At 35.0% G+C, this 22973-nt stretch overlaps 1 long non-coding RNA gene across 1 annotated transcript in view; it reads right to left on the bottom strand.

The window, feature by feature from the left end:
* The window catches only part of LOC135273662 (uncharacterized), a 98166-nt gene that overhangs the window by 44661 nt on the left and 30532 nt on the right, over positions 1-22973 (bottom strand). Inside the window, exons 2-3 of the long non-coding RNA XR_010341454.1 lie at positions 18065-18230; positions 5510-5603 (exon numbers count right to left, since the gene is read on the bottom strand). This is a non-coding gene — a long non-coding RNA (uncharacterized LOC135273662). The remainder of the gene's footprint in view (positions 1-5509; positions 5604-18064; positions 18231-22973) is intronic.

The following is a 22973-nucleotide window of genomic DNA, read 5'->3' as shown; positions in this document are numbered from 1 at the left end:
GGATACTTAAATAAATGGTTATCTCCTAATCTATAATAAAAAATATATGGAATAAGTCTGCTACATCATAACTGAAAATAAGAACACTATAAAGACTGCTAGTATTGCATCAACAGTGCTCAAGAGTCAATTTGAGTTTTCCACTGAACAAAGAGGGTAGTTTGAACATTCAGAAGAAGAATAATTAAAGGATTAAAATACAATTTATGTGCTTAAATTCACAAGTTCATAATGACACCAAACAAAAAAATATGTTTTATATTTCAAATGGTGTGTCCTTTTGTGTTCAGATTTTTTTTAACCTTAACATAGTCAGATTCACTAATATTTTCCTGTAAGTCTGTGCTTTGTTTCTTGTTCAAGAATTTCTCCCTTACCCTAAAGTCATAAAAATATTTTCCTAAAAAAGTTTTTTCATTTTCCTTCATTTAAGACTTAATTCTAACTATTTTTGTATATTATATAAGGTAGTTCTCAGTGTTTAATTGTAGTCCCAGAAAGAAAGATTAGAGATAATCAAATAATAAATTTTTAGAAATAGTAGCTGAAATTTTTCTGGAATTAAAGTGTAAATAAAAAGAAATTCATGTTTGGGCACATCATGTAAAAATGCCAAACAACAAAGACAACAATCTTTAAATCAGTCAGAGAAAAAGGAGAGATTAAAAAGAAGTGCCATCTAAGCTGATGGTAGATTTCTTAATATCAATAATAAAAGCTAGGAGCTAGTATTTCTCTCAAATACTGAGAGAAAAAAAACCCTCAATCTAGAATTGTGTACCTTTCGAAATTATCTTTCAAGAAAGAAAGTGGAATAATAAAAGGAGGTACTTTGGGAACAAAAAAAATGACTCTATAAAATGCTAATCTGAGATAGGAGAAGGAATAGTGAGAAAATAATATGGTAATGATGTATGCAATTACTGTTTAAATAATAAAAATAATAATGTCTAATTTATGAGTTTAGAAAAAGGACAAAATTAAGATATAGGATAACAAACAAGTCAGAAATGGAGATGGTGTGAACCAAATTAAATTGTTAGAAAGACTTGTTTATTTAACAAGAGACTAAGTTATTATGCAGCTTTAGACTTTGTTCAGTTAAATATATATAATAAAACTTCCATAATAACCAATATAAATAAATGGCATCAATCCAAATCAGCACAGGGGAAAACAGTGAACAAAAAAAGAAATATACATAAAGATAGACATACAAATTAAATAGAACAGAATCAAGAGTCCAGAGACTCACTATTACATTTATGGTCAATTGATTTTGACAAGGGTGCCTAGACAATTCAATGGGGAAGAATAGCCTTCTCAAAAAATAGGTCTGGGACAACTGGATAGCCTCAAGCAAAAGAATGTTCCTTCTCTTATATCATATACAAAAATTAACTCCAAATGGAAATGTATGAGCTAAAACTATAAGACTCCTAGAAGAAAATAGAGGATTAAATCTTTGTGACCTGGGGCTATACAAATGCACAAACAACAAAGGACAAAGACTTCCTCAAAATTCACAGCTATGCTTCAAGGGAGAACATTAAGAAAGTGAAAAGGTTACATATGAAATGGAAAAAAAATATTTACAAATCATATATCTGATGTGTAACTTGTATTTAAAATCTATTTTTCAAAAAAACCCTTACAACTCAGTAATAAAAAGATGAAAAGCCCTCAATTTTTCCGTATATATAAAACTGTTCTAAAAATAAAGTCTCTTCATTTTTAAAAGACAATTAAATTTAAAAATGGGCAAATGATATGCATAGAAATCTTTCCAAAGAAGGTATATAAATGGCCAATAAGCAACTGAAAGGACGTTCAACATCATTAGCCATTAGAGAACTGCAAATAAAAACTATAATGAAATAGCCCTCTACACTCACTAGGATGACTATAATCAAAAAGATAGTCAATTATAAGTGTTTGCAGAGTTGAGGAGAAACTAGAAGCCCCATACATTGCTGACAGAAATGCAAACTGGTGCAGCCACTTTGTAAACAGTTTAGCAGTTCCTTACAAACTAAACTGACTTGCTATATGAGCCTCCAATTCCACTGCTAGGTATATATCCACAATAAATGAAAACATATGTCTACGGAAAAACTTGTACACAAATGTTCACAGCAGCATATTCAGAACGGCCAGAAAATGGCACAAATATGATTGTCTTTCATACAGTAAAATATTCAGCCATAAAAAGGAATGCACTAGGATTCAAGATAGATGAATTCTGAAAACAGCATGCTAAGTGAAAGATGCCAGTCCTGGTAGACCACTTGGTATATTATTATATTTATATGCCATGTCAAGGATAAGAAAATCAATGGAGCACAGTGGCTCACTCCTGTAATCCCATCACTTTGGGATGCTGAAGCAGGCAGATCGCTAGAGCCCAGGGGTTCAAGATCAGCCTGGGCAACATGGTGGAACTCCATCTCTACAAAAAAAATATATATATACAAAAATTAGCTGGGCATGGGGATACACACATAGTCCCAGCTACTTGGGAGACTGAGGTGGGGGGATAACTTGATCCCAGGAGGTTGAAGCTGCAGTCAGACATGATTGTGCCACTGCACTCTAGCCTGGGCAGCAGAGTGAGACCTGTCTCAGAGAAAGAAGGAAAGAAAGAAAGAAAGAAAGAAAGAGAGAAGAGCGAGAACAGAAGGAAGGAAGGAAGAAAGAAAAGGAAAGAAAGAAAGAGAAAGAAGAAGGGAAGGAGGGAAGAAGAAAAAGGAAAGGAAAGGAAAAGAAAAGAAAGAAAGAGGAAGGAAGGAAAAAAAGAAAAAAGTATAAAATTTATAGAGACAGAAAGTAGATTAGAGAGAAAGAAAGGAAGGAAGGAGGGAAGAAGGGAAAGGAAAGGAAAATAAAAAGAGGAAGGAAGGAAGGAAAAAAGAAAAAAGGTGTAAATATAAATTTATAGAGACAGAAAGTAGATTAGTGGCTCCCTAGGACTGGGGTGGTTAGGGAGAAATGAGGAGTGACTAATAATGCACACAGCAGTTTTTTTGTAGGGTCAGGGGGTGAAAATATTCTAAGGTTGATTGTGGTTTATGACTTTGTTAATATATTAAAAATCATTGATTTGCACACTTCAAATGAGTGAATTGTATGGCATGCAAATAATATCCCAATAAAGCTGTTAAAAGAAAAAGAAAAAAGAAATACTATCAAAGAATGGTTGGAGCCAACGCTATCAGAGTTCTTTCTCAGCCTCTTTTCTCTGTTTTTCTCACACATTCGACGCAGATCTTTCCCAACATGTAAGTGATACATGGCTAGTCATGGCTTCCAGTTTCCTATGCATCTAACTCCACAGCTGGAGGGCAAGGTGGCTTCTCTTTCCAGACCAGTTTGAAATATCCCAGCAAAAAGCTCTGATTGGCCCTGCTAAAGCATTGTTCCTACGTTTAAGCCAATCACAGTGGCCAAAGAAATGAGGAATTATGTTTGGTCAAGTTTTGGCAGGGGGAGTAAGATAGAGAAAGGCTGTTACCAGAAGAGAAAATGGAGAAGAAAAAAAAAGAAAAAGAGGAGGAAGAGGGTAGGAGGGAAGAAGTTTTCCACTCTAGATATACAGTTTACCTATAGAGCCATCCTTAATAATTTGTTTCTAAATTACAGCCAAGAATCTTATTCATCAGCCTAGTCAACATGGTGAAACTCCATCTCTACTAAAAATACAAAAAATTAGCTGTGCATGGTGGTGGGTGCCTGTAATCCCAGCTACTAGGGAAGCTGAGGCAGGAGAATCGCTTGAATCCGGGACGCAGAGGTCGCAGTGAGTGGAGACCGTACCACTGCATTCCAGCCTGGGCGACAGAGCGAGACTCCGTCTCAAAAAAACAAAAAGGATCTTATTCAAAGGTTCCTAAGTAAAAATTGTTGAACCTGAGTGATGGCAGCTTTCAGTTCATCAGTCAATCTGCTGATGCCCAGCTTTAAATGAGTCTGGCACGCTACCACTTACACGAACTTATTATAACCCTTGTGTCCAAAGGGGGACTATTCCTGTGGGGTATTACAAGATACAAAAAGGTTACACAATTGTATGATTTTGTCTAATTGTATGACATTTATGTGATTGCTTCTTGGCAATGACCAAGATCAGAGTTCCTTTGACAAATTAATTTCCTTTTATATCATCCCTAATCATGCTCTTCAGAGGCTCATGTACTTTAGAATTTACTTGCATTAGTTCACTTCGATTAAAAAATCATTTTTTCTTCTTTAGCTTCACATTTATTATGCTTCTTAAAGTCAATTTTAACAACACAACTTCTAAAATTGTCAAAGTACCAGGATGAATGTCAGAATGTCAAGGGTTTTTAAATGAATTCTGACAAGACAGAAAAGGTCACAGCAGATTTCTTCAACATGTTCAAATGTGGTCCTGATTATAAAGATTTTTAAGAGGAGTATTTAGGTTATTCCTTAAAATGACTGCAGTTTTCTGTTATACTTGATGGATTAAATTTTGCCTGGACCACCTTTCTCTCTAGGGCCCCCACCTTCTGTCTGGGTCACCACTCCTCATGCTTCTGTTCTTTGTTTAGATGTCATTTCTTTCAAGAAGTCTTTCCAGGTCTCCCAAGGCATACCCAGTTGCCCCTTCTGATGTCCTCTCCATACTCAGTGTTTACCCTTATTAGAGCATTTATTACACTGCATTGTAAATACCTGTTAATTTGTGCATCTCAGCTCCTCTCCACAATAAGATCAACTTCCTGGGGGCAAAGACTGAACCTAAACTAAAGTACTTCCGAACCTAGCACAGTGCCTACAAAAGTGTCTCATAGGCCTTTGTTAAATTTTAGGACATTCTTCAAATAATTGCCCTGTACTCCATAGAAGTGTCAAGGTCATGAAAGACTGGAAAACTGCCTCAGATTAGAGGATTGGAAGAGATCAAGAAGGCATGACTCTGATCTTGTATAGGATCCTGGACCAGAAAAAGAACATTAATGGAACAATTGGCAAAATTAAAATTTAGGTCAGTAAGTTAGTTAATAGTATTGCATAAATATTAATTTCCTGGTTTTGTTCATTGTACTGTGGTTCTATAAGATGTTAACATTAGGGAGCTTGGTGAAGGGCATATGATAATTATTTGATATTTGCGATTTTTTTATGAGCCTAAAATTACTTCAAAATGGAAATTCAGAAAAATTTTAAATAGGAACAAATATGCATATGTTGGCTTATAAATAAAAATGAAGAGAGAGGAGGAAGGAAAGAAAAGTAGGAGGGAAGAAAGAATGAAAGCACAAAGCTAGCTGGCTTTTGGAAGTATAGCTAGGGTGATAGAAGGGTAGATTTGAGAGCTTTTATAACTGCAAGTGCCTTGAATGCCATGTTATTACCACATTCTTAGCAGTCTAATTAGGAAATGCTGTTCATGACCACAACCTTGGGTAACCCTTTCTTTGCTGTTTACTCCTGAGCTTTGTTCCAATGCTTGCAAATTATTTTGTTCAATTTAACAAGTACTTACTGAGTGCTTGATATGTGCCAGGCAGAGTGATGAGCACCCAGGATAGACGCAAATGTGGTAAAATACATTCTTTGTCCTCAGGGAGGAACACCATCTACAGAAGAGAACCAAGCAAAAAGAAAACAAAGAGTGTCGATACAGTGAAAAGCATGCAACTGTTTTTACACAAGTACCAAAGAAAGAGGCAATGCATTAAAGTGCTGCTCTCCTTGGAGCACAAAAGCTTCACAGGAGGGTTGATGTGGAAACTGAGTGTTGATTAAGTGGGAATTTGCCAGGTAGACAAAGTTGGGAAGAGAGTTCTCAGCACAGCATGTATAAAGATCTGAGCTGGGAAACAGCAGAGTGAGTTTTACATAGCTAAAATAAGAAGTACCCACAGAAAAAAATGGACTTTTATTTTTAGTAGCTTTACTGGGATATAATTTACCTATCATAAAACTCACTCATTTAGAGTGTACATTCAGTGGGTTTTAGTATATTCACAGAGTTGTACCACCATCATCCCTACCTAATTTTAGAAGATTTTCATCACTCCCCAAATGAAATCCCATACTCATTAGGAGTCACTCTCCATCCCTCACTCCCAGCCTTAGGCAACCACGAATTCTACTTTCTGCCTTCACAGTTTTGCCTATTCTGGATGCTTCATATTAAAGGAATCATACAGTCTATGATATTTTGTGACTGCATTCTTTCATTTAGCATAATATTTTCAAGGCTCATCCATGTAATAGCATGCGTTAGTACTTCATTTCTTTTTATTGCTAAATTATATTCCATTGTATAGATAAAGCACATTTTGTCTACAATGCATAGATTGATGAACATTTGGGTTGTTCTCTCATTTTGCCTGTTAGCACTGTTATAAAAAGTCAGGTACAATTTTTTAGGTAGACATACATTTTCTTCTCTCTTTGATATATACTTAGAATTGCTGGGTCATATGATAACTCTATGTTTTGTTTTGTTTTTTAAGAGGTGGGGTATCAGGCCGGGTGCAGTGGCTCACGCCTGTAGTCCCAGCACTTTGGGAAACTAAGAAAGGTGGATCACTTGAGGCCAGGAGCTCAAGACCAGACTGGACAACATGGAGAGACCCTGTCTCTAATGAAAATACAAAAATTAACCAGGTGTGGTGGCAGGGACCTGTAACGCTAGCTATTCAGGAGGCTGAGGCAGAGAATCACTTGAATCCAGGAGGTAGAGGTTGCAGTGAGCCGAGATTGCGCCACTGCACTCCAGCCTGGGTGACAGAGTAAAACTCTGTCTCAAAAAAAAAAAAAAAAAAAAGGGCAGCGGGGAGAGAGAAGGGGTATGGGGTATTGTGCTGCCCAGACTGGACTCTAACTTCTGGGCTAAAGCAATCCTCCCGCCTCAGCCTTCTGAGTAACTGATACTACAGGTATGTACCACATCACCTGGCTATGTTTACTTTCTGAGGAACTGTCAAACTGTTTTCCAAAGTGACTGTACCATTTAACATCCCCACAAACACTTGTTATTGTCTAGCTTTTTAATATTATAGCCACCATAGTGGATATGAAGTGGTGTATTGGTTTGCTAGGACTGCTGTAACAAATTACCACAAACTAGGTGGCTTAAAGCAACAGAAATTTATTCTCTCACAGTTCTGGGGCTAGAAGCCTGAAATCAAGATATCATCAGCATTATGCTTTCTCTGGAGGCCCTAGTGGAAAAGCTGTTCCATGCCCTTCCCTTATTTCTTGTGTTCCTAGTAATCCTAATCATTTCTTGGCTTATTGATGCATGTCACTTCAATCTCTGACTCATCACATGGCATTCTCCCCTGTGTCTCTTCTCCAGTTATAGTGAATTAGGGTCCATCTTAATCCAGTATGACCTCATCTTGACTTGATTACCTCTGCAAAGACCCTATTTCTAAATAAGATCATATTCACAAGTACCAGGAGTGAGAAGGTCAACATATCTCTTTGGGAGATACACTTCAACTCACAACAAGAGGTGGTGTCTCTTTGTGGTTTTGATTTATATTTCCCTAATGGCTAATGATGTTGAGCATCTTTTCATGTGCTCATTTGTATATCTTCTTTGGAAAAATGTTTATTCAAATTTTTGTTCATTTTATAATTAAGCTATTGTCTTTTTATTCTTCAGCTGTGAGTTCTTCACATATTCTGGGCTCTTGTGAGATATATGACTTGCAAATATGTTCTTCCATTCTGTGGGCTGTCTTTACTTCTTGATAGTGCCCTTTGGAACACAAGAGCTTTTATCTTGATGAAGTTCAATATAGCTATTTTTTCCTTTTGTTATCTATGTTTTTCTTGCTATATCTAAGAAACTATTAACTAATTCAAGGCCATGAAGATTTATGCCTATGTTTCATTCTAAGAATCGTATAGTTTTATCTCTTATACTTGGGTCTTTGATCCTTTTTTACTAAAATTTTGTGCACAGTGTGAAGTATGGATCCAAATTCCTTCTTTTGAAAGTGAATATTCAGTTGTCCTAGCACCATTTGTTGAAATTAATACCCTTCTCCCATTGAATTGTCTTTTCACCCTTGCAAAAAAAAAATTACCAAAAATGTAAGGATTTATTTGTAGACTCTCATTTATATTTCATTGATCTTTATGTCTATCCTGATGTTGGTACTACACTATCTTGATTACTTTAGCTTTGAAATCGGGAAATGTGAAAATTCCAACTTTATTCCTTTTTTAAAAAATTACTTTGGCTATTCTAAGTCCCTTGCATTTGCATATGAATTTTAGAATCAGATAATCAATTTCTGCAAAAAGCCAGCTGGGATTTTTATAGGAATTGTATTGCATCTGAAGATCAATTTGGGGAATACTGCCATCTTAACAACAGAAAGTGTTCCAATCTATGTGCATGGATGTCTTTCTATTTGTTTAAAACTTCTTTAATTTCTTTCAACAATGTTTTGTGGTTTTCAATTGATGTCTGATATTTCTTTTATTAAAGTATGTTATAGTATTACAAAGGAAATTGTATCCTTAATTTCATTTTCAGATTGTTCATTGCTAGTGTATAAAAATAATTTTATGTATGATCTTGTAACTTTGTACATGAACTTGCAACCTTCTGAATTCATTTGTTAGTTCTAATTGCTTTTTAGTGAATTCCGTAGAATTTTCTACACACAAAATCATGTTACCTGCAAATTGAAATACATCTACTTTTTTTCTTTTTAATCAGGATGCCTTTCATTTCTTTGTCTTGACTAATTGCTTTAGCTAGAGCCACCAGTACAATGTTAAATATAAATGATGAGAGTAGACATTTTTGCCTTGTTCTTGATTGTAAGGGGAAAGCTTTCAGTCTTTCACTAACTATGGCATGAGTTTTGGGTTTTTCATAGATGCCTTTTTGGTTGTAAAAAGTTTCCATCTATTCCTAGTTTCTTGAGTATTTTTGTCATGAAAGGCTGCTTGATTTTAAATGTTTTTTTCTGTCTATTGAGATAATTATGTAGTTTTTGTCCTTTATTCTATTAATATAGTATATTATTTATTGACTTTCATATATATAACCTTGCCTTCCTGGGATGATTCTCATTTGGTCATGGAATACAATCGTTTGTATATGTTAATAGTTACTTTGCCAGTATTTTGTTGAAGACTTTCATATCCATATCCATAAAGTATCTTGGTCAGTAGTTTTCTTGTGATGTCTTTGTCTGGTTTTGGTATGTGAATAACGCTCACCTCATAGAATGAGTTGGGAAGTGTTTCCTCCTCTTCTGTTTTTTTGAAGGTTTGCGAATGATTGGCAATTCTCCTTTAAATGTTTGATAGAATTCACCAGTGAAGCCATCTGGTTCTGAGCTATTCTTTGTGGGAAGTTTTTTGGATTCCTAATTTAGTCTCATTACTTGTTATAGGTCTATTCAGATTTCTGTTTCTTCTTGGGTCCATTTTGGTAGTTTGTATTTTTCTAGGAATTTGTCAATTTCATCTGTGTTACATAATTTGTTGGTGTATAGTCATTCATAGTATTTCTTTATAATTCTTTCAATTTTTAAAAATCAGTAGTGATGCTCCCTCTTTCATTTCTGATTTTAACAATCTGAGACTTATCTCTCTCTCTTTTTTCTTGGCTAATTTAGCTAAAGAATTGTTGATTTTGTTCATCATTTCAAAGAACAAACTTTTTGGTTCATTGATTTTTTTTCAATTGTTTTTTAATTCTTTATTTGACTTATTTCTACTCTAATCTTTTTTTTTCCACTTGCTTTGGGTTTAGTTTCCTCTTCAGTGCCAAGAAGATCTTTCTTCTTTTTTATTATAGGCATTTACAACTATAAATTTCCCACTAAACACTCAGCACCTCATGCATTTTGGTATTCATGCTTTCATTTTCATTCATCTCAAAGTATTTTCTAATTTCTCTTACAATTTTTCTTTAACCCATTGGTTATTTGGGAGGAGTATGTAATCTAATTTCCATATATTTGTGAATTTTCCAAGTTTCCCTTTGTTGGTTTTGTTCTTGTTTGTGTTTCTTGTTCGTTTGAGACAGGGTTTCACTCTGTTGTCCTAGGTTGGAGTATAATGGCACAATCACAGCTCACTGCAGCCTCAACTGCCTAGGCTCAAGGGATCCTCCTGCCTCATCATCCCAAGTAGCTGGGACTATAGGCACACGTCACCACATCTGGCTAATTTGTGGTGAGTGGGTCTCCCTATATTGCCTAGGCTGGTCTCAAACTCCTGGCCTCAAGCAGTCCTTCCACCTCAGCCTCCCAAAGTGCTGAGATTACTGGCTGGTGGTTGGTTTTTAATTCAATTCCATTGGATTCTAAGTATCTACTTTATATGGTTTCAATTATTTTACATTATTTAAGCAGAAGAATAGATCTCTCAATCTCAAAGATCACAATGAACTTTTGAAGGATTTTAAGAAGAGGATGACACATAAATTATAGAAACAATACTCTGGGAGAAGTACAAAAAGTGTATCAGAGAGCATAACATGCAAGAAGAAAGGGCAATGAAGAGCCTATTGAAAATTATTCAAACAGGAGATGACAGGTTATGGGACTAAGGTAATGACATGGGAAAAAACGAACAAACCAAAAACACATTCAGAAATGAGTATCATCAAAAATGAGAATTAATTCTATAAAGTGAGGAAGTCTAGAATTACATATTTTAAACTTGAGTCACTGGAAACACGCTAGGACCACTGGTTGAGACAAGGGGAAAAATGATAAGAAACAGGTTTACATATGAGGTGGGTGATGATTGTGGCTCAGTTTTCTATTGAGCATATGGGTCACAAGCTCAGGAAAGAAGTTTGTGCTCAGTTATCTTATTAGTATATTTGCACACAAAGGACCAGAGAAGCCAGAGCAATGAATGAGACTCTTCAGAGCAACGAGTAGAATGAAAAGAGAACAGGGTCAAGGAAAGTGGGTACCAGGTGCACTTAAAGAAAGGGGAGAAGATAAAGAGCCAGAGAAAAGCACTGAGAAAAGGAAGTCATAAAAGGAGAACCCCAGAGACCTGGTGTGCAGAAAGCCTGTTTCTAGAAAGAAAGAGAGGTCAACCTGTGAATGCCAAAAGGAAGTCAAATTACCCTGCTACTTAAGGATAACTCGCACCTTACTTTTCTCAATCATTTTCTGATAGCTTTCTAATGAAGATTTGATTTTGAACAATAAGTTGCAGCTAAACACCTTTTTGTTTTTCTTTCCTGGAATCTGTAATTGACATCTCCTGTTTTCCCTTGTCAGGCATCTCATCCACCTTCTTTTGAAACAGCCGTTCTGGGAAAACTGTCAAGCAAGGTGACCCACCCTCATCTGCCAGTGACAAAGGGGCATTAGCCTCTTGCCTCCTGGCATTTGAATCTTGAGCAGTGAAGTTCAATGCAGTGGGAGCTGATCTGAGGTTGTGCCATATCCTAAAGAGAATATACATTGTTTGCCTATTTAGAATCCAGAGTTTCCCCCAATTTTTATCTAGCAGAGCAAGGGCCAGGATTAGGGTGAAGGGATGAGGCAAGTGAGGCATTCACCTGGAGCGAAAAATTTAAGAGGGCTCAATAATCAAGTTAATAAAAAACTCAATAATCAAGTTAATAATAGTCAAATGTAATATTTTTAAAAATAAAAATTAATGCAAAAATCCATGAACAAAATATCAACACTTTAAAGACAGTATCAGTGTTACTGCTTTTTCCTTTTTCCTCAGGCTCAAATATGGCTTAAAATTGGACTACAGAGCCCTGGTTGTTCACATTTTCTTTTGTTCCCATAAGTCAGTTCCCACCCTTCCAGTAAATTCCTCCTTTTCATAAGTTCCAGAAAACGTTTTCTTTGTTTGCAACAGAAAACCCAACTGATATGGAGTCTGACATTATAAAAAAAGGTGACTTTCTGGTAGTTCCTTGGCTCCTACAGATTCCAACTCACAATTCTAATCGATTGGCCCTCTAATGAGAGAGATTTTATGTTGTCCTCATACATACATAAAAATTCCCTTCACCTGAAAATTATTTGAAATCAGAGATACAAAGCTACCAATTGGGGATGAACTCAAAATAATTATGCCAAGTGAGAGAATTCAAACAAAAATGGATATATGCTGTGTGACTTCATTTATATAAAACTTCAGAAAATACAAACTAATCTATAGGTACAGAAAGCAAGTCAGCAGTTCCTTGGGGGCAGTGGAAGTAGAGGGGATTGCAAAGGGCAATAAGAAAACTTTTGCCAGGTGCAGTGGCCCACACCTGTGATCCTAGCATTTTGGGAGGCCGAGGTGGGCAGATTGCCTGAGCTTAGGAGTTTGAGACCAGCCTGGGCAACACGATGAAACCCCATCTCTCCTAAAATACAAAAAAAAAAAAAAATTACCGGGCGTGGTGGCTGGTGCCTGTAGTCCCAGCTACTCAGGAGGTTGAGACAGGAGAATTGCTTGAACCCAGGAGGCGGAGGTTGCAGTTAGCCGAGATCACGCCACTGCACTCCAGCCTGGGTGACAGAGCAAGACTTCATCTTCAAAAAAAGAAAAGAAAAGAAAAAGAAAACTCTGGGTGCTGCTGGCTGTGTTTATTCTCTTAATGGTGATGAATTCAAGTGTGTATATATATATATATATTTATATATATATATATGTCAAAACCTATCAGATTACACCCTTACATATGTGTAATTTATTGTGTTTCAATTGTACCTCAGCAAAATCATTTTTGAAAAGCCACTAATTGGCTTTTAGACTTTGCATCTTTACTATCAAATAATTACCACCTTTTAAAAAGATTTATTTGAATTCTACATAAAATGTTCTAAATTGACGTTTTAAGATATTTGATGTATTTGGCTTTTTCCATTTCTTCCTGTCTCTATATGGAGGTGGATTTATTCATATAATTAGAAATTGTTTTAAGGCATTATTTCCCTAAATCGAAATGGAATAGTAATTTAATCTATGAACTGCATAATATCCTAACTGAGAAGTATATGAAAAGTGTACCTATTCACACTGAGAAAGAAAAAAAGAAAAAAAAATTTTTAAAGAAAGGAAAAGTGTACCTAAAGTGTTCCTCTTTTCATCTAGTTTTCTACTAATGAAACTCTTCTTTCTTATGATTAAATTTTTATTATTGATATAAGAAATCAGTGAGTAAAAAATGTTACATAAAACTAACAAAGATACTCATGTAGAGAACAAATTACAGCATGTCTTAAAGTTCTTCTGCAATAATTCACTTCCAGAAAATTAAATTTTAGCAATATACATTAAATATTATACTTTTAAAATAATAACCTCTCTCATAAAATAATGGCAATAAAAATATATCCCTTTTATTTCCTTCATTAGTGAATCAAAATTGTATAAAAGAAACATCAATGAGTACTAATGAGCAACATTAAAATCTTTTTTACTCAACTTCGTAATACAACAATATTTCTCAAGTAGCATCATACAAAGATTGAGTTCAATTTTATACACATACACACGTATATAAAATAACATAATATGTAAGGTACATGTTTTGCTACTTGTTAACTCCTAATGCTTAAAAAATTTAGAACTGCATTTCTAAATTGCAAAGGAAAATAAATACCTAATTGGCCTTCAGTTATATTAATATTATTATTCATAACTATTCATTTTAATCAGAGAAGTTTCAATTGGATTGTTCTCAACTTTTGGAAAGATTATCTTCCCAAGCTCTTTGCCTATTTCTAAACTGTGTGCTCTACTGGATATTTTCTCAAAGGAATGATGTTGTACATGCTAGATAAATCCATAGGCTAATTCCCTAAATCTTGTTTTAGCATAGTTACAAATCTAACCTTGAAATCAAAAAGGAATGTAAAATCTTTCTTGAAAAATAATTATTACTAATTGTGATAGTTCATAATACCTCAGGCTGGGTAATTTACAAAGAAAGGTTTATTTGGCTCACAGTGCAGGCTGTACAGGCATAACATTAGCATCTGCCTGGCTTCTGGTGAGGCTTCAGGAAGCTTTTATTCATGTTAAAAGGCATGAGGAAACAAGCATGTCACATGGTGAGAGAGGCAATAAGAGAGGGGAGGTCCCAGAGTCGTTTCAACAATCAGATCTCATGGTAACTCATTACCATGGGGAGGGCACAAAACCTTTCATAAGGGATCTGCCCCCATGACCCAAATGCCTCCCACCAGGACCCACCCGCAACACTGGGGATCACATTTCAACATGAGATTTGGAGGAAACAAAAACATCCAAACTATATCACTAATTTTTAAAAATAAATTCTAAAAATGAGTTTTTGAAATTTAACTTCAAAATTTGCCCTCAAGAAAGTACTTATATACAGAAATTGGAGAGATGGTCAATGGAGACATCTATGAAAATTCTGAAGGAGACTTCTAGACTTTCAAGGGCTTTTTAGGGTAATAAAGAATCTCAGTGATTATCATTTCTAAATCCACTTTAAATATTACTTTTCTCATCCAACCAAGTGAGTATAATTAATAAAAATGATTTCTTTTCTATAGTCATAATTTATGTTCAGTTTTGCTTTAGGTCTTAACAAACAGGGCTCCTTTCCTGGAATTTGGGGTACATAATGCTTCAGACCTCCATTCCCCCTTGGATGCCACTTATACCAATATAAAATCCAGCCATAGATAAGGAAGAGGGCTTGCTCTTCTTCCAGTTTCTCCTTGCTCATCCATTATTCCAGCCCTAGCTTACCATGCACAATCCCAGAATAATCAGTATGCTTTCTTAAAAGAAAGTAATTTTTGGCAACTCTAATCAATGGATTTCTTTTTTTGTATGTTTTATATTTATATATTTATTTGTTTATTTTAAAGAGCTCAAATAATTTTTAATCCAAAAATTAATATTTTAATCTTAAAAAATTAAAAGATTTCCTCATATTCCAAATTTCATTATAAGACAAAATAATATACACATTGATTTACAATGTAATTGGAATTCTGTAGCAGAACCCTTCTTACCCCCAGTCTAAATTTATAATAGGATTCTTCTAGATTTTAAAAGTCAAATTAAACATCTGGTTGTCAGCCCAGCATGTAAGAAGCTTGAAAGTTGCCACTCTGTCCTAAGAACAAGTAAAAATCTGAACAAACTGAAAAATCAACAATTGTTCTTAGATCTGTAAGGGAAGTAAGGTCATAGGACAAATCATTGCCTCCAAAATTAGAAAGAGCAGGCAAATACAGAGAATCCTAACTTACAAGAGGCAGAAATCCATGAGCAGCAACCTCTTTAGGGACTAGGACTAGGTTACTGTTACTCAGTACATGATGTCCAGCTAACAATAAAATTTGTAAGGTATACTAAAAGGAAAAAACACAGTTTGAATAAACAAAGCAAGCATCAAAATTAGGCTTCAATATGACAGAAATGTTGAAATTATTAGACCAGAAATTTAAAACGATTATGATTAATATGCTAAAGTTTCTCATGGAAAAGGTAGGCAGTATGAAAGAATAATTTGGCAATCTAGGTAGAGAGGTTGAAATTCTAAGAAAGAACTAAAAAGAAATGCTAGAAATAAAAATATTGTAACAGAAATGAAAAATGCCTTAAGTGGGTTTATTAGTAGACCAGACACAGCTGAGGAAAGAATCTCTGAGCTTCAGGCTATCTTAATAGAAATATCTAAAACTGAAAAGCAAACAAAAAGATTGGAATTTTAAAAAACAGAGCAGAATGTCTCTAAGAACTGTGGACAACTACAAAAGGCGTAATACATGTATGACGAAAATACCAGAGTATAAGTAGCATAAGAAACAAAATATTTAAAATAGTAATGACTGAGAATTTTCCTAAATTAATGTTGGACAACAAACAACAGATTTAAAAAGCTCAGAAAATGCCAACCAGAATAAATGCTGAAAAAACTACACCTAGACTATCATTTTAAAACTACTGAAAACCAAAGTTGAAGTCCTGAAAAAAAACAAGGGAAGAAAACATCTTATCTTTAGAGGAGCAAAGATAAGAATTATATCTCACTTCTCCTCAGAAACCATACAAACAAGAAAAGAGTGGAGTGAAATATTTAGACTGTTGAGAGAAAACTCACCAACCCAGAATTATATACCATGTGAAATTATCCTTCAAAAGTGAAGTAGAAATGAAGACTTTCTCAGACAAACAAAAATTGAGGGAGTTTGTCGTCAGTAGACCTGCCTTGCAAGAAATGTTAAAAGAAGTTCTTTAGAGAGAAGGAAAATAATATGTCAAAAACATGCATCTACATAAAGAAAGGAAGAGTATCAGAGAAGGAATAGGTGAAGATAAAATAGAAACTGTTATTTTTCTTATTCTTGATTGATCTTCAGATAACAGTTTGTTCCAGAGAACACCAACAATATTTTCAATTATGTATGCATGTATATATACATATGGTTAAATATGTTTATGTACACATATGCTTATATATACTTGTATATAAGGATAGTAAATGACAGCAATGATACGAGGAACAGGGGAGATGAATCAGGATTATTTTGTCATTATAAAGTACTTATGCTACCCATGAAATGGTAGAATGTGACTTGAAAGTGGACTTGGATTACTTATAAATGTATATTGCTAACTCTAAGGCAACCACTTTAAAAAGTAAAAAAAAGTACAACTGATATGCTAAGCAATTGAATTATATGTAATGCTTACTTAAAACTACAAAATGCAGATAAAGAGTGGAAAGCAAAAATAGGAACAAAAAACAACGGCAACAAATAAAAAATAGCTTTAAAATCATATATATGTATATGATTTACACATACATATGATATTTAAAACTATTTTGTATATACAGTAAAATTACATATATGTAAAGTATGTATATATACTTTATATATATATACTTTATATATACACATATATATACATATACTTTATATATACATACTTTATATATATATACACACACACACACATACTTTACATATATATCTCCAGGCAAAGTGGCTCACATTTGTAATTCCAGCAATTGCAGCACTTTGGAAAGCCAAGGAAGGGGGATCGCTGAGCCCAGTAGTTTGAGACCAGTCTGGGCAACAAAGCAAGACCTCCATCTCTATAATCCAACTATATTAATAATCACTTTGAATGTAAATGGTCTAATGAACCAATTAAAATACAGAGATTATCAGAGTGGATCAAAAAACAAGACCCGAATAAACATTGTCTTTAAGAAACCCACCTTTAATATAAAAACATGTCAACTAAAAGTAAATGGATAAAGATATACCATCTGAATGCTAGTCAACAGAAGGTAGAAGAAGCTATATTAATTTCAGACAGAGCAGACTTCACAGCAAGGAAAGTTATCAGAGACAAAGAAGGACATGATGCAATAATAAAGGGGTCAATCCTCTCAGAAGACATAGCAATCCTAATGTACCTAATAACAGAGTATCAAAATACGTGAGACAAAAATTGATAGACCTTCAAAGAGAAATAGATGAATTCACTATTATAGCTCAAGTCTTCAACATCCCTTTATCAGAAATAGACAGTTCCAACAGGCAAAAAAAATCAGTAAGTACATAGTTGAGCCCAACGACACCATCAATCAATTGGATATAATGGATATTTATAGATGACTTCATCCAACAACAGCAGAATACACAGTTTTCTCAAGCTACATGAAACTTTTGCCAACCAAGGAGCCTACCTTAACACATTTAAAAGAATAGAAATTATACAATGTCTGCTCTTAGATCACAATGGAATTAAACTAAAAATAACAGAAAGATAGCTGGAAATTTTAAAAATACTTGGTGATTAAACAACATACTTCTATAACATGTGAGTCAAAGAAGACATCTCAAGAGAAATGTAAAAATATTCTGAACTAAATGAAAATTAAAACACACATCAAAATTTGTATGATATAGCAAAAGCAATGAAAATTTCCAGCATTGAATGCATAAATTAGAAAAAATAAAGATCTGAAATCAACGACTAAGCTCCCATCTTAGGGATCACCTGTGGTTGGGAGTTTAAGACAAGCCTGGCCAACATGATGAAACCCCATCTCTACTAAAAAGACAAAAATTACCAGGTGAGGTGGCATGCTCCTGCAGTCCCAGCTACTCAGGAGGCTGAGGCAGGACAATCACTTGAACCCAGGAGGCAGAGGTTGCAGTGAGCCAATATCATGCCACTGTACTCCAGCCTTGGTGACAGCGCCAGCCTCCATCTCCATAAGCTTCCACCTTAAGACACTAGAAAAAGAAAAGCAAATTAAGTTCAGAGTAAGCAGGAGAAAAGAATTAACAAAATTTAGAGCAGAAATTAATGAAATTGGAAACAAGAAATCAATAAAACCAAAAGCTGTTTCTTTGAAAAGATCAATAAAATCAATAAGTTTCTGTCCAGGCTAAGAAAAAAAGAGAGAGAGAGATCCAAGATGGCTGATCACTAGCAGCTTGGGCTCCTAGCTCCCAGTGAAAGCGCAGAGAACGAGAGGACGCCACACTTTCAGATGAATATTTGTTGCTCACGGACCAGGAGATTCCCAGCAGAGGAGCCCCACGGGTCGCCAGGGCGACTCTTGGGGCCCGCGCAGCGGTTTTGCTGGTGCCTTAGCGCGGCAGTTCTTGGTGCAGAGTCCGGAGATTCCCGGGCAGAAAAGCACCATCAATCTTAACACTGCTATTTTGGCCAGCGCAGTGGACTGCTCAGATTTCAGCGCTGGGAATCAACAAGTTGGACGTCTGCTCAGAGACCTAGTTAGAAAGTCAGTAATTATAAAGACAACAGACGGATAAATATATAATGAAGGGAAGAAATCAGTGTAAAAAGGCAGAGAATACTCAAAATCAGAATGCCTCTCCCTCTACAGGGGATCGCAATTCCTCATCAGTAACGGAACAAGGCTTAATAGATTACGAGTGTGTTCCAATAACAGAAGCAGGCTTCAAAACGTGGGTGATAAGAAACTTCTGTGAATTAAAAGAACTTGTTCTAACCCAATGCAAAGAAACTAAGAACCTTGAAAAAAGGTTTGACGAAATGCTAACGAGAATGGACAATTTAGAGAGGAATATAAGTGAATTGATGGAGCTGAAAAACACAACACGAGAACTTCGCGAAGCATGCACAAGTTTAAACAGTCGAATTGATCAAGTAGAAGAAAGGACATCAGAAGTCGAGAACCAGCTCAGTGAAATGAAATGAGAAGACAAGATTGGAGAAAAAAGGATGAAAAGGAATGAGCAAAGTCTCCAGGAAATATGGGACTATGCGAAAAGACCTAATTTACGTTTGATAGGTGTACCTGAATGTGATGAAGAGAATGAATCCAAGTTGGAAAATACTCTTCAGGATATCATTCAGGAAAATTTTCCCAACCTGGCAAGGCAGGGTAATATTCAACTCCAGGTAATACAGAGAACACCACAAAGATATTCTTCAAGAAGACCAACCCCAAGGCACATAATTGCCAGATTTATTAGGGTTGAAATGAAGGAGAAAATACTAAGGGCAGCCAGAGAGAAAGGTCAGGTTACCCATAAAGGGAAACCTATCAGACTTACAGCAGATCTCTCAGCAGAAACCCTACAAGCCAGAAAAGAGTGGGGACCAATATTTAACATCCTTAAAGAAAAGAACTTTCAACCCAGAATTTCCTATCCAGCCAAACTAAGCTTTATAATCGAAGGAAAAATTAAATCCTTTGCGAACAAACAAGTACTTAGAGACTTCACCACCACCAGGCCTGCTTTACAAGAGCTTCTGAAAGAAGCACTATACATATAAAGGAACAACCAATATCAGCCTTTCCAAAAATATATCAAAAAGGAAAGAACATTAACACAACGAAAAATTTACACTAACTAATGGGCAAAACAGCCAGCTAGGATTAAATGCTAGTATTAAAGTTATATATATTCTAATTGGATAAAAAGCCAAAACCCATTGCTATGCTGCATCCAGACCCATCTCACATGCAACGATACACAAAGACTCAAAACAAAGAGAAGGAGGAAGATTTATCAACCAATCAGAGAGTAAAAATAAACAAATAAAAAGTAGGAGATGCAATTCTCGCCTCTGATAAAGTAGACTTTAAAGTAACAAAGAGCAAAAGAGGCAAAGAAGAACATTACATAATGGCAAAAGGATCAATGTAACAAGAAGAGCTAACGATTTTATAGATCAACGAGACAGAAAATTAACAAGGACATCCAGGACTTGAACTCAGACCCAGAACAAGTAAACTTTATTATAATAAACATTTATAGAACTCTCCACTTCAAATACACAAAACATACATTACCACCTCACACCTATTCCATAAGTGACTCCATAATTGGAAGTAAATCACTCCTCAGTAATCGCATAGCATTTCATAGGTTTAAATGAAATATTGGTTGGCTGCTCGTTTGTTATTTTCTTCCCTTATTCCTTCCTGTTTACATCAAGTATGATTATTGGTATAAAAGAGGTTTTCAATACCCATTACTAAACTGCATTCTAGCCTGGGCAAGAAAGCAGTACTCCCATTCTCTCTCTCTCTTTCTCTTCCTTTTTCCTCCTCTTCTTTATTCTTTTTCTTTTTTAAAAAAAAAAAAAAAGAAAAAGAAAAGGAAAAAAGAGAGAGGGTACAAATTAATAATATAAGAAATGAAAGAGGGGCCATCACTACAGATCTCATGACATTAAAAGGATAATAAAGGAATGCTATGAACAACCCTATAACCTCAAATTTGATAACATAGATGAAATTAATTCCTTGAAAGACACAATTTGCCAAAACACACAAGAAAAAATAGCCAAACCGAATAAGCCTCTATCTTTTAAAGAAATTGAAACAAGAATAGCTTTCTAAAACAGAAAGCAGCAGGCCTAGATAGTTTCACTGCTGAATTTTACCAAACAATTCAGAAAGAAATTGTAACAATTCTCCATAATCTCTTTTATAAAATAGTAAAGAGAGGCTGGGCGTGGTGGCTTACGCCTGTAATCCCAGCACTTTGGGAGGCCAAGGTGGACAGATCACCTGAGGTCAGGAGTTCAAGACCAGTTTGGCCAACATGGTGAATCCGTCTCTACTAAAAATACAAAAATTAGCCAGGCCTGGTGGCAGGCGCGTGTAATCCCAGCTACTCTGGAGGCTGAGGCAGGAGAATTGCTTGAACATGGAAGGTGGAAGTTGCAGTGAGCCAACATCATGCCACTGCACTCCAGTCTGGGTGACAGAGTGAGACTCCATCTCAAAAAAAAAAAGAAAAGAAAATAGTAAAGAGAATAGTATAGTTCCTTACTCATTTTGTGAAGTTAATATTACCTTAATACCAAAAACAAAGATGTTATAAGAGAAAAAAATATACAGACCAATATCTCTCATAAGCATAGATGCAAAAATCCTCAATAAACTATTAGCAAATCAAATCCAACGATGTATAAAAAGAATTATACATTAGACAGCGGTGGTGTGCCTGTAATCCCAGCTTCTTGGGAGCCTGAGGCAGAGAATTGCTTGAACCCAAGAGGCAGAGTTCAGTGAGCCAAGATTGCACCACTGCACTCCAGCCTGGGCAACAGAGCAAGACTGTCTCAAAAAAAAAAAAAAAAATTATTATACACCATGATCAAGTGGGGTTTGTCCAAAGTATGCAACACTGGTTCAATATTTGAAAATTGGTTAATGTAATATAACATCAGCAGGCTAAACAAGAAATACTACATGATCATATTGATAGATGCAGAAAAAGTATTTGACAAAATCCAATACCATTTATGATTTTAAAAACTCCCAGTAAACTAGAAATATAAGTGAACTTCTTCCACTTGGTAAATAATATCTACAAATAACCCTCCATAACTAGCCACATAATTAATAGTAAGAAACTCAAAGTTTTCCACTAAGATCAAGAGCAATGCAAAGATGTCTCCTGCACCACTGCTTTTCAACATCATACTAGAAGCCCTACTTAATGCAGTAAAACAAGAAAAGGAAATAAAAGGTATACTGATTGTGAAGAAAAAATAAAACTGTCTTTTTTCACACATGGAATGATCACCTATGTAGAAAATCTGAAAGAATCAACAGAAAAACTCTAGGAACTAATAAGGGATGATCGCATGGTTGCAGGATACAAGATTACTACACAAAAGTCAATCATTTTCCTTATAACAGCAATGAACAAGTGGAATTTGAAATTAAAAATATAATATCATTTATATTACCACCCCAAAAACAAAATGCTTTGGTATAAATCTAACAAAATGTGTACAAGATCTTTGCCAGAAATACTACAAAACTCTGATGAAAGAAATCAAAGAAGAACTAAATAAATGAAAAGATATTCTGTGTTCATGCATAGAAAGACTCAATATTGTTAAGATTGAGTCAGTTTTTTCCATCTTTGGAATTTAATGCAAGCAAGTTATTTTCTGGATATTGACAAACTGATTCTGGGGTTTATATGGAGAAGCAAGCAAACAAACAAAAACAGAATAGCCAGCACAATATTGAAGAAGAAGAATAAAATTAGAGAACTGACACCACTTGATTTTGACTTACTATAAAGCTATAGTAATCAAGACAGTGTGGTATTGGCAAAAGAATAAACAGATAAATGAAACAGAGTCACATAAATATAATCAACTTATCTTTGAGAAAGGAACAAAAGTGATACAATGAAGAAAGATAGTCTTTTCAACAAATTGTCTGGTACAATTGAACATCCACATACATTAAAAAATGAATCTAGATCTTAGGCCATTCACAAAATTTATCTCAAAATACTTCACAATGCAAAACTATAAAACTCCTAGAAGATAACAAGAGGAAATCTGGATGACCTAGGGTTCGGTGATGACTTTCAGGATACAACACCAAAGGCATAATCTGTGAAATAAAGAATTTATAAGTTGGACTCCACTATAATTGTAAATTTCTGCTCTATGAAAGACACTGTCAAGAGAATAAAAAGAGAATACACAGATGGGAGAAAATA

Source organism: Aotus nancymaae, unplaced genomic scaffold (genome assembly GCF_030222135.1).
Source record: "Aotus nancymaae isolate 86718 unplaced genomic scaffold, 86718_ANA_hifiasm-v0.15.2.pri h1tg000008l, whole genome shotgun sequence".
Classification (NCBI taxonomy): Eukaryota; Metazoa; Chordata; class Mammalia; order Primates; family Aotidae; genus Aotus; species Aotus nancymaae.
Note: the sequence above shows the minus strand (reverse complement) of the source record. Positions and strands in the feature narration are given on the sequence as shown.